The following is a 13,028-nucleotide window of genomic DNA, read 5'->3' as shown; positions in this document are numbered from 1 at the left end:
CAGCAAACTCTGGGGTCCGAAATGATCCCTAGATCTGCTGATTGTAAACTTCTGGGTGGGATTATCAGAGAGGGCCTGTCTCTCTGTCTCCCCCCTCATCTCGCTATCTCTGTATCTCTGTTTCTGTCTCCCTCTCTCTCCATCTCACCCCATGTCTGTCTCTGTCTCTCTCTCCCTGTTCTATCTCTGTCTCTCTCCATCTCTCCATTTCTCTCTCTCTCTCTCTGTCTGTCTCTCTCCCCCACCCCCACTTGTTTTGATAGTGTGACTTAAGACACTTTCATTCAACAGTATTTTCTTTTTAAGTTTTTGTAGCAACAGGATCTTGCTAAGTTGCCCAGGCTGGTCTCCAATTTCTGGCCTCAAGTGATCCTCCTGTCTCAGCCTCCCAAAGTGCTGGGATTACAGGAGTGAGCCACTGCACCCGGCTGCATGCAACAGTATTTATTTTGCACGTACTGTGTACTCCGTGTGCACCCCGTTCTAGTCAGGAGATACAGCAGGAACACAGTCCCGCCCTAATGGGACTGGCTGTCTAGAAGGTGAGGTTGGGTGACAAACACATGAACCAGGGATTTAACCTGCCTGTCTGACAGACTATCTCTTTCAGCCCATGCGTTCAGCTCCAGGAAATAGAAACCCAACCCAAACAGTCAGGGATCTTAGTGGGAAGCCCAGAGGCGGGATTCAGGAGGGGTCCGATCAAGGGTCCAGCTCTGCATCTCTGCACTCCTCTTGGGTTCCCTCATGGTGACAAGATGGCTGCCAGGAGCCGCTGGAGAGCCCTGATTCACGTCAGCAAGAAAGAGTGAGAACCACCCCGTCCGCCTACTGGTAAGATCAATGAAGCTTTCTCAGAACGCAGTACTTGGCCAGGGGCTGAGATGCCCATGCCTGAACTGCCGTCCAACCCACGGATCTCCCGTTGTGAGGCGTGCCACGGCCTCACCGGCGCTGACCCCTCTGCTCAGTTCTCTCTCCTTATCTGACGTGACATTGCCGCAGTGTCGCACACCTGCCCCCCGACGTGCCTTCTTCTGCTGTTCCAGGACCCCCAGCCCTGTGTTCTGGAGTCAACCCCAGCCATTCCTTCCCATCGCCTTCCTGGGCTCCTCCTCTTTTCTTTATTGTTTTATTTTTATCTTGTGAGACAGGGTCTTGCTCTGTTCCCCAGGCTGCAGAACTAGCGGTTGAACCACAGCTCACGGCGACTACCACCTCCCAGGCTCAGGTGATGCTCCCACCTCAGCCCCCCAAGTAGCAGGGATTACAGGTGCAAGCCACCACACCCGGCTGATTTTGGTATGTTCTGTAAAGTTAGGGTCTCACGGTGTTGCCCAGCTGGTCTTGAATTCCTGGGCTCAAGTGATCCTCCCGCCTAGGCCTCCCACAGTGCTGAGATTCCAGGTGTGAGCCACGGTACCTGGCCCGGCTCCTCTTCACCCAGGAGAGCCCAGAGGTCACTCAGCCATCTTTTCATGGGGGCAATGCTCCCTCCGTCCTGACACCTGGACTCGGGTCCAGCTCTGCTCAACACCTCTGCATGGGTGTCTATAGACAAGCTGATATCAAGATGACCCAAACAGAGCGCCAAACCCACAGCCCCAGCTTTGTCCCCCAGACAACGATGACACCACCTCCCAGCTGCCCAGACCAGCAAGGGGCAGCCAGCCTGCACCTTCCCCCTCACCTGGTACCTCTGGTCTGGGGAGCCCTTGTTGACTCAACCTCTGAGCCTCTCCCAAACCTAACCAGGTAGAACCTCCACCTGGTCCCACCTCTTCTCCCAGGATACCTGTCTGTGGCCTCCCTTCAGCCTTCTCCCTGGCTCCCTACGGTCCTAGAGTGAGCCTTAATTTTAAAACCTAAGCCAGTCGGCAGGGCACGGTGGCTCACACCTGTAATCCCAGCGCTTTGGGAGGCCGAGGCAGGCGAATCACCTGAGGTTGGGAGTTCAAGACCAGCCTGACCAACACGGAGAAACCCCGTCTCTACTAAAAATACAAAATTAGCCGGGCGTGGTGGCTCACGCCTGTAATCCCAGCTACTCAGGAGGCTGAGGCGGGAGAATCGCTTGAACCTGGGAGGCAGGGGTTTCAGTGAGCCGAGATCACGCCCCTGCACTCCAACCTGGGCGACAAAAGGGAGACTCCATCTCAAAAAAAAAAAAAAAAAGCAAAACCCTAAGCCAGTCAGGTCACAGCTCTGCTCCCTGGCTACCCAAAAAGCCTAGGGAATGGGGAGATCCACCTTAAGACGCTAAAAGGAGTCCCTGGCAGGAGAGGTGAGGGGCTTGGCTCCTGAAGGCACCGCCCTTGCCAAGTCTGAGGCCCTCCCTGAGTTACAGAGCCCTTCCCTGGCAGTCCACAGGTTATAAATAATTCTGTCCTCCCCAACCCGGGCTCTTGTTGGAGGAGCTGATGGGGGCAGAGCCCAGACCCACTTTCCATTAGCAAACCTCAGGGGCTAGGTCTGGCCTAGGCCCAAGCCGGCCCGGCCCGGTCCCTAGAGAACCCTCAGGAGGCAGCGCTGCCCGCTCTCGCTTTTTAAAGCCATCGCGGTCTTCTGGCCCGTCAGCGAGGCCCTGTGTGAAACCAGGCTGGAGGGGCCTCCAGGAACTGCGGGGTGTCACCCAGAATGTCCAACAGAGATCCTGGAATTCCAGAGAGGCCGTGAGGTCCCACAGATGAGGGTCACTCAGCCCTGACGGCCCGGGGTCCAGAATCTCCTTTTAGCCTGTTCCTGGATGAGTTCCTGGATGACAACCACACTTATCCTTAGTATCCCAGAAATGATATAACATTCACTGCCATGGTTCCCTGTTGCTGCCTGATAAACTGCAACTACCTCCAAACGCAGAGTCTCAACCCAACAGTGAAGACTCGTGGAGGGCACCATGGCCCACGCCTGTGATCCCAGCGCTTTGGGAGGCCGAGGTGGGAGATCACTTGCGCCTAGGAGGTTGAGTCCAGCTTGAGCAACATAGAGAGACCTCATTTCTACAAAAAATTACCAAGTTAGCCAGGCATGGTGGTGCATGCCTAGAGTCTCAGCTACTTGGGAGGATGAGGTGGGAAGATGGCTTGGGCCCGGGAGGTGGAGCTTGCAGTGAGCCGTGACTGCACCATTGTGCTCCAGCCTGGGCAACAGAGCCAGATCCTGCCTCAGAAAACAAAAACAAAACAAATTCATGACTTCACGATATCGTAGGTCAGGAACTCAGAAACAGCTTCCCCGGGATCCCGTGGGCCAGGCCGTGGTTGTTAGGAGGCGTGGGTCTCTCGCCCCGCAGCTACTGTTGTGAGTGTCCTCGTAGCACGGCGGTTGGCTTCCCGGGGAGCAAGAGACCCAAACAGCAAAGGCCAAAGCCCCTGTGTCTTGTCTGACCACTCTGGGGGGCCCCACTCCAGCACGGACCCTGTCAATGCAGGAGGGGCTCCAGAGGGCACAGGCATCGGGAGGTGGGACCTCGGGGCCCACCTGGAGGCTGGCAGCCCCCCTTGACTTCGGGCGGTGGTGAGGATGAAATGAGCCAATGCCAGTGCCTGGTACATGGGGGGCGGGGGTGGTTATCACCACTGGGCACCACCAGCCTGTGCTCGGGAGACTTTCGGGGGCCTAAACTCATCCATATTCACTTCCCCGAAGTGGGCTCCGTGGAGCCTTGCCGAGCCGGGGAAGCGGCGACCAAGGGGGCCTGGGTGTGGTGGAGGGGGGTCTTGTTCAGGGGCCGGGGATACACCCCTTCGTAGCGGTGGAAGCCCCCAGGGACAGCGAGCCTGGCTTTCACTCTCCTGAGGGGTTTCCCTCCAAAAAAAGACACCCAGCTCCCAGGTTGCCCCAGGTGGGAGAGGCACTGCCAGGGACCTGGCCTTACCACAACTGCCCTCAGTGTCCTTGGCTGTAAAACGGGGCTGATTTACCTACACTCCAGGGGAACCAGGAACAGAGACTGAGTTCATCCATGCAGAGGGCTCGAAACAGCGCTGGGCACAGGAAGCACCAGGAAACCCAGTGCAGGATACCACCGACTCCCCCTACCAGGCTGTGGCCCTCACTCATACACCCCCTCCCTCCATGCCTGGCCGTGGGGCTTGGGTGCAGGGAACACACCCACCCCAGCTCTGTGGGTGTGGGTGGCCCGGCCAGGCCCTGCTTAGGTTCCAGGGCACACAGCAGGGGTGCACTGAGCTGCAGTGGATCAGGGCCATGGAGGGCCCAGCACGGGGCTGACCAGACCAGAGCCCAGGGAAGCCAGGGTCCCTGGAGGAGGCGCCCTTTGTCCAGGGGCTGCAGAGGAATCTGAGAAGGCTTCCGGGAGGAGGCGGCATTTCAATCCAGCCTTGAAGGACAGCAGCAGCTGTCCCAGGCCTGGAATTTCCTCTTCCCATGCAGCCAGGCCCCACCCGTCTTATCTGCCTCCCTGGGGAGCTGGATCCCAGGGACCTTCCCGAGAAGGGCAGCCCAGCCTGGTCCCGCCCCGCCCCAAGGCCGCAGGCTGTGTCACCCTCCTGGAATGCACTTTCCAGTCCTCCCCTCCCTCCCCCATGCCAGTCCTTCACTTCCTGACCCTGCTGGCCAGACCAGCCCCCAGGCCTCAGAGAATCTTGGGGCCCTCCGGGCCTCCCCGTCACCCCAGCAAGGTAGGGGAGAGAGGGGAGACCCCCTAGACAGGAGGGAGGAGCTCCTGAGAGGTTCACCTTGCAACCCCCACATGGGGACAGCAAGCCCTCAGTGTCCTCTCCCAGGCCCCAGGGAAGCCAGACTTGCTGAGACAGACACAGCTCACACATCCCCCAGGGCCCTCACTCCCCGAGCGAGCCAACGGGGGCTCCGGGGGCATCAGCATCCTGCAGTTTCTAAAGATGCTGGCGACCCCCCTTCACTCTGGTGGCTCCTCCAAGCCTCTCTGCAGCCAGACTGGACCGGTGGGTCCCAAGATGTTTAGAGCCAGCCAGAGTCCAGGGCTGGGGTCCCCTCCTCGGCACGGTTGCCCATCCTACCCCTTCCTTCCCCATCCCTCAGACCGGTGGGGTCCCAGGAGCCGACCTGGAGGTCAGACCAGGGATGCCCGGAACCCAGTGGAGTCAGCAGGGCTCTGGGCATTCCCCACACGGGACCCCACCTGCCACACAGACCCCGCCTGCCACACAGTCGCCTCCCCAGGCCCTGAGCTCAGAGCGGCTGCCCTCTTTGTCGCCTGCACAGGGCATCCTGTCTGCCTCCTGGACTTGGAAGGCCCCTCCCAGCTGGCGGGGGGCTCCCGTTTGGGGACAGTGTCTAGGCTGCGCCAGTGGAGACTTGATGAGCAGACCCTGTGCCACCCACTCATTGCCGGCAGAGGCACCACCTCTGGGGGCCGGTGTGGTGCCAGACTCCTGATCAGCCCTGCAGCCTGTCCCAGGGGCCAGTAGAACTGGGAGGGGGCTGGGTGGGGGCCGGGTGTGCAGCTGCCTCCTGAGGCCGGCGAGTGGGTTCCTGGGGCTCAGGGCGACCCTCCTCTACCTGCCCACACTCTCCAAGGGATCTGCAGTCCCCACCTGCCTGCTGGAACAGGGACTCTCTGAGGGCCTCTGAGTCCCCAACACTGACACAGGAGGCACCGGGGAGCGTCTGTGGCATTAAACCAACACTCCGTGTGCATGTCACACGTTTAGTGGGGACAGACCCAGTCCCCCTACGCTGGGGCCCCCGCCCCTGCTGTCCTGGGTTCTCAGCCTAGAGGTGGAGGTGGACAGGTGTGGGGCCTCCTGCACAGGCCTCCCCTGCACCGGGGGTGGGGTGGGTGGTGAAGGGGTGTGCAGGGCTGCCTGGATGCCCTTGGCCTCCTAAGGCCCAGGAAGAGCCTGGGGCCTGAGAATTGCAGCCGCCATCCCCCCAGGGGGACCACCCACTGCTCACAGGGCCTCCCACACCTCCAGCCACCTCACTGGGCCTCCGGCGGACGCCCAGTGTGGTGTGGAGGGGACTCCCAGAGGCAGTGAGCCTGCCCTCTTAGGAGGAACCTGGCCAGGTTCCACTGGGGCGGCCCGGCCCATAAACAGGAGGGGTTTATGGCCCAGTGACAGGCAAGGCTGGCGGGGCAAGCCCAGGCTGAATCCCAACCCCGAGCCAGGTACAAGAGGATCCCAGAGTGGGAGTGGGAAGGCGGGGATCCGTGGAACCAGCCTGCCTCCCCCCGCTCCCTATGGGCCCTTGGGCCAGTCTCCCCCACCCCATCTCAGGTACCTGGGCCCCAGTCCCCAGTCCCAGAGTACCCAGAGCTTGGTCCTGGGCATGGTCAGTCCTTGGGCCGGGGGCACCCAGAGGCCACCCCCACCCCGTCCCTGGCCAAGCCTCACCCCTCCAGAGGGGACCTCTCACCCCCACCCCGTCCCTGGCCAAGCCTCACCCCTCCAGAGGGACCTCTCACCGCCCCTCCCCCGTCCCTGGCCAAGCCTCACCCCTCCAGAGGGGCCTCTCACCCCCACCCCATCCCTGGCCAAGCCTTACCCCTCCAGAGGGGCCCCCACCCCCACCCCATCCCTGGCCAAGCCTCACCCCCTCACCACCTCGGGGTTGGGGGGCAGCGTCTCTGCCCTCCTTCAATGCAGAGAGTTGATGCCAGGGTTGTCTACCTTCGTGACAGCTTCCTGTTGTGATTTCTTCAGCCTACAGAAAAACATAAATGTGGGTTCCTAGGAGCACCAGTGTACGACCAGGACCTTGTCCTTCTGAAGCACGTAGTTTGCTTGAGTGTATTGAGAGAGCAACGATAATCAGCCCAAAAACAAAATGACAAGACTCCTTCTGACTTGGGTAGCTTGGAGGGGAGAAGTGTGAGAGGCCCAAGGAGGGGCTCCCGCCTCAGGTCTGGCACCCCAGCCAGACCCGCTGTCTCCCAGGCTCAGCTTCCCCACCCCACCCAAGGTCTCTGGGGCTCCTCGAGGCAGCGGTTCCATTCCTTCTGACCCAGCTGCCTCTGTAAGAGTCCTGTCTGGGTTTAGAGTTGGTTGTACATTCATTCATCAAACTTCTGAGTGCCCACTGTGTGCCTGGCACACAGTGTGGCAAGACATACCCTCTGGTTCAGAGGGACTAGCTGGCCTGTGTCCATGTCATGAACACCGGAGCCTGTCCCTGGGACTAGAGAGCAAAGCAGGTGCTATGCACAGCACAACTAGCTTGATGCCTGCTGACCCCCGGCCAAAGCCCACCTGGGTCAAAAGAGTTCCTGCACCCAGGAGGGTGTGGTGGTTTTAAAACAGGACCACCAGTCCCTTGATCTCTCACATCAGCAGGTGGGGGTCTGTGTCCCCCTGGATCCAGGCGGGCTGGCACTTCATCAACCACAGAACCTGCTGGAAGCGACGCTCTGTGGCCTCTGAGACTCGGTCGTAAAAGGCCACGCACCTTACACCTGGGTGGCTGGAACCAACCGGCTTTTGGAGTCCTCAGCCGCCTTGAAGGAAGTCTGGTTCTGCTGGGGCCACCACGCTGGGAGGAAGCCTAAGACGCACAGGGTGTAGGTGCTGTCACCCCCCACCCCCAACTCCCAGGGAGCCCACTGAGCCCCCCACCCACCCCCAAGGAGCCCGCTGAGCCCAGACCCCAAGCATCAGGAGCACACAAGCCCCACTCACTGGCCCCGTCTGAGGTCTGCTCTGCAGCATCCGTAGAGAACACGAGGCGGCTGTTTCATGCCACCAGGTTTTGGAGTGTGATGCACACAGCAATTGCCCGGCAGATCGAGGGAGGGCCACAGGGCAGGCTGCGTCCATGGGGACGTCTGTCACTTTTCCAAAACTGGGGGCTGCTGAGAGGCACCTCGTCCCTCGTCAGGGAGTTCTCAGGGGCCAGCCACAGGTGGGGAGACGCTTGGCTTGGGGAATAGGAGGATAGGAGGGGAGGCCTCATTTCTAGCCGCTGTACTCAGGGCCTTGAAGGGGAGGAGGAGGCAGCATTGCAGGATGACTGCAGGCCCACCGGGCCCACGAGGACCCAAAGGACATGGCACACACGGCAGAAGCTCCGGGCGGCACGTGTCGGGGTGTGGAGGGCCCGGTTCCCGTCACTGTTGGGTGTGACAGAGACATCATACGTGACAGCAGCTCCACAGCCGTGAACGCCCTCTGCACCAGACCCCATGCCACCAGATCCACCTGTGCAATCTCGCTTCACACTCACCTCCCACCCCACGGGATGGACATTGTGACCCCCACTTTAGAGACGAGGCGAGCAGGCTCAGAAGAGTTAAAGAACGTGCCTGGGGCCACACAGCGAGGAAGAGCTGGGACCAGGGTTTGAGTCACGTTAAGTGACCGTGTAATTCCGTGCTTTACCCGGCACAGCACACGCCAGCCCAGGCAGGGCCTCAGCGTGCCAGGCCGGGGATCACCAGGCTCCTTTTCAAGTGCATTCCTGAAATACAACAGCCCAATTTCCCCAACTGCAAAAGTAAGAACAATGTTTGGCTAAGGAGGTTGGTGAAGGGCTGACAGTCTCAATTCTAAGGGAGGTCTCCAGCGGAGTGACACAGCGCTCCATCCCCAAGCGGACCCCCTGCTGGGATCCGTGGAACCCAGCCCGGAGACCTTCTGCCTGGCTGAAGAAAAGCCCTATGCGTGCATTAACAAACCCACTGCGTGCCTGCAAGATTCGACTGTACAGTTGTTCCCGTGAAAAGCTTCCGAGAGCCTTGGGGGCTCCCAAGCAGGCCAGGGGCAGGCCCAGATTGAGAGGCGAGCTGAGGACCTCCCTGCACTCCCTAGGGGAGAAGTTAGAACCGGACTAGAGGAGCCCTCAAGGAAGGGAAATCCTTTGACCAACTGGAGGTGGAGCTCGGGCAGGAAAGTTAGTCACCAGACGCCTAATTTGGTCACATTCCAGGAGGCAAGAGCGGCCCAAGAGGGGAGCGAGAGGTCAGCGCGGCTGGTGGCTCTGGAAGGGGCCAGGATGAGCTGGACTCTGACGAGGCCAGGGCAGGCCCAGGGCGCATCTGGACCAGGAGTCTCCTAGACCAGAACCCTTGCGGCCAAATGAAGCTCTGAAGGGTGGGGCCCAGGATCCCAGAATCACCCCTGCCGAGGGCCTCCTGGCCCAACCTCCAGACATGAAATCACCCCCAAGTCCCAGGCCTCATATGGCGGGGCCTGCCTGTCTCCCCAGCGTGGCAGCCGGGGGGCCCGGGAGGAAACTGCCTGGCCTCAAAGTGAGTCACCCCGCCGGCTGATTCAGCCACCCTGAGCCAGGGGAGGTGAGGCCAGGACTGTCCGTGGTCTGGAGGGGCCTCAGCCAAGGGTAGTCCCCGGAGGCCAGCTCACCCCAGCAGGGTGCGTGGGCCAGTGCCACTGTTCAGCCTGAGACCCCTGCCAAGCCTCTTCCCGCCAGTAATTAGCTCATTCCACCAACAGCCTGGATGGGCCGTGACACCCATCTTACAGACCGGAAAACTGAGGCCCCAAGAGGTCCAGACTTGGGGCCCATATCGGGCAGGGCTGGGCAGCCCCAGGCAAAGCCCCTGCATCTAGAATAGTGACAGGAGCCTACGGTCACCTGCTGGTTTCTGGACCCAACAGAAGGTCCGTCCTCCTTGGAATCCTTTGGCCAGAATTCCAACCTCCAGGAAAATGTCTCTCTGGGGAGAGCTAGGCCACCTCCCAACTGCCAGGACTGTGTGAAAGGGGCTCAGACTGTCAAAGGGATCAGGGAATGAGTGAAGAAATGAAGGAATGAACTAATGAATGAAGAAATGAACGAATGGCTGAATGAATGAATGAATGGACTGACGAATGAATGAATGAACAAACACGAATGAATGAATGAGCAAGTTCATGAATTAATGAATGAATGAGCAAGTTCACGAATGAATGAATGAATGAATGAGCAGGTTCATGAATGAATGAATGAGTCAACAGATGAACAAATGAGCCAGTGCTTTGCCAGGACAGGCAGGTGTGTGAGTCCCCACTGCTCTGCCTCCTGCCCCAAGGTAAGGGGTTTCCCGGTCTCCACAGCCAGCAAGAGGCAGAGGCCAGTGAGGGTGCCTGTCCTGGATGTTCTCAGTGGTTCCAGGACGTATCCTGGGGACCCACCCCAGGGCCCAGTGTCTGTTGTGTCCATCAGAGACCTGGCTGGTGGCACCTGACAGGCAGGTGGGGCCCAGGCTGGCCCTTTCCAGGAGCAGGGTTTCCAGTTGCACCTGCCTTCTGGGTGACCCCAGGCCAACCTCTGCACGCTGGAACCTCTGTTTCCTCATCTGTTCCTTGCACAGGGCCTCTGTCCCTTGCTATTTGGCAGCCTCACACTTGGCCTGCAGGACACTGGGAGTCAGGCTGCGCAGGGCAGGCAAGGGGTCCGAGGCTCCCAGGCAGCCTCCCCCAGGCAGGGCAGCCTCTGACTCTCTCTGGAGGTGGGTTTGCCTCGGGCCACCCACTCCTCCCACATCACAGCCCCCAGACCCAGTCCTCGCCTGGGCCCCACCTGAGCCCACCCCAGGTAAGGCTTCCTGGGTAAGGTAAGGCTCCCACTTGGTTCTCTTCCCGATACTCTGGAGGGCAGATGTGCATTCCCAGGCTACATCAGAGCGGAGAGGGCGAGGCACAGAGATGCCAAAGGCCTTGCCCAAGCTCACACAGCAATGGCAGAGGGAAACTTGGCGGGGCCCGCTGGACTTCTCTCTGGGTGGTGTTGGGGAACAGGTGCTGGAAAGGGGTGAAGGGGGTGCCCCCCCTAGAACGTCAATGCCAAGACGGCTGTTTTCTGCCATATCTCTAGGGCTGAGTTCAGTGCCAGGTGCACATCGGGAATTCTGTACACACTGGTTGGCCACCTTGGAGCAGGCAATGATTTTTTATTTTTATTTATATATTTTTCTGAGACAGGATTTCACTCTGTTACCCAGGAGGGCAGTGACATGATCATAGCTCACCACAGCCTCGACCTCCTGGACTCCAGCAATCCTCCTGCCTAAGCCTCCTGAGTAGCTGCGACTACAGGTGTGCACCACCACGCCTGGCTATTTTAAACAATTTTTTTTTAAGGCATACGGTCTCACAACATTGCCCAGGCTCGAACTCCTGGCAACTGCAATCTTTCCGCCTCCGCCTCCCAAAGTGCTGGGATTACAGGCATGAGACACCTCACCCAGCAATTTTCAAAATAGGACACTGAACCACAAAAAAAAGGGGGGATAAATTGGACTCAAAAAAAACCTAAAGACTTTTGCTATTTAGAAGACATCATTTAAGAACATGAAAAGGCCAGCTGCACGCTGGGAGAAAGTATTTGCAACGTGTGCGTCTGATGGAGGAGCTGTGTCTAGAATACACAAAGACCTCCTCCAGCCCAGTGAGATGAAGACAGCCCCATCTCTGTAAATGGGCAAAAGATTTGAGCAGACATCTCATGAAAGAAGATCTGCAGTTGATACAGACACGAAGAGATGCTCCACGTCGTCCGTCATCAGGAAACGCAATTACAACCACGGCGAGATACGACTGCACCCATCAGAACTGCCAAAATTAGAAAGCCTGATTACACCAAGTGCTGGTGAGGAGGCGGGGTACCTGCAACTCCCCCGCACTGCTGGCGGGAAGGCAACGTGGTCGGCCGCCTTGGAGAAGCGTTCAGCAATTTCTCGTCAGTGAAACACACACTTACTATGGGATCCAGCCCTTCCCTGCCTCAGTATTGACCCAAGGCAAGTTAAAACACATGTCCTGATTGGGCACAGTGGCTCATGCCTGTGATTCCAGCACTTTGCAAGGCCAAGGAGGGAGGATCACTTGAGCCCAGAAGGTTGAGACTAGCCTGGGCAACATGGTTAGGCTCTGTCTCTACAAACGATAATTAAAAAAAAATTAGCTGGGCATGGTGGCACATGCCTGTGGTCCCAGCTACTCAGGAGGCTGAGGTGGGACGATTGCTTGAGGCCAGAAGTTTGAGATCAGCCTAGGTAATCTAGTGAGACCCTGGCTCTACAAAATATTTAAAAATTAGCTGAGCATGGTGGTGACCGCCTGTAGTCCCAGCTGCTTGGGAGGCTGAGGCAGGAGGATTGCTTGAGCCCAGGCAGTCAAGGTTGCAGTGAGCTGTGATCACACCAGTGCACTCCAGCCTGGGTGAGAAATGGAGACCCTGTCTCAAAAAAAAAACCACCCCAAAATACAGAGATGGGTGCACCCTTCACCCAGTTTCCCCCAGTGGTAACGTCGTGCTAAACTACCCCAGCATATCACAGCCAGATCTCAACATTGATGCTCGAGCCACAGAACAGCTCCGGCTGCCTTTTTATTTTTTGAGACAAAAATCTCGCTTTGTCACCCAGTCTGGAGTGCAGTGGTGCGATCTTGGCTCACTGCAACCTCCACCTCCCGAGTTCAACCGAATCCCCCACCTCAGCCTCCCAAGTAGCTGGGATTACAGGCATGCACCACCACGCCTGGCTGATTTTATATTTGTAGTAGAGATGAGAGTTTGCCATGTTGGCCAGGCTGGTCCCGAACTCCTGACCTCAGGGGACCCACCCACCCCTCCGACAGTGCTGGGATTACAGGCGCCCACCACCACCCCCAGTTCATTTGTGTATTTTTAGTAGTGACGGGGTTTTGCCATATTGGCCAGGCTGGTCTCAAACTCCTGACTCAGGTGATCAGTCTGCCTCAGCCTCCCAAAGTGCTGGGATGACAGGTGTGAGCCGCTGCGCCCAGCCCCAGCTGCCCTTTCAGAGTCACACCACCTCCTCCTCAACTGCTGGCCCTGATTCTGGCATCCACAGAATGTCGTGTCAACGGAATCGTAGAGTACACAGCTTCTTTCCCGCAGCGTCGTTCTCTGACAGTTCCATCCCAGTTGCTGGGCACACCGCTAGCTCCTTTCGGTGCCGAGTAGCGTTTCGGGGCACAGACGTACTACAGTTTGTTCACCCTACTGAAGGATGCCACGGTTGTCTCCAGCTTGAGGCTCTCTGAGTCAAGTTGCTGTGTTCATGCATGTGCGGGTTTGTGTCTTCGCTCGGGATAAATGCCCAAGAATGCAATTTGCTGTGT

This window comes from Mandrillus leucophaeus, unplaced genomic scaffold (genome assembly GCF_000951045.1).
Source record: "Mandrillus leucophaeus isolate KB7577 unplaced genomic scaffold, Mleu.le_1.0 Scaffold180, whole genome shotgun sequence".
Classification (NCBI taxonomy): Eukaryota; Metazoa; Chordata; class Mammalia; order Primates; family Cercopithecidae; genus Mandrillus; species Mandrillus leucophaeus.
This window is presented reverse-complemented; position numbering follows the sequence as displayed.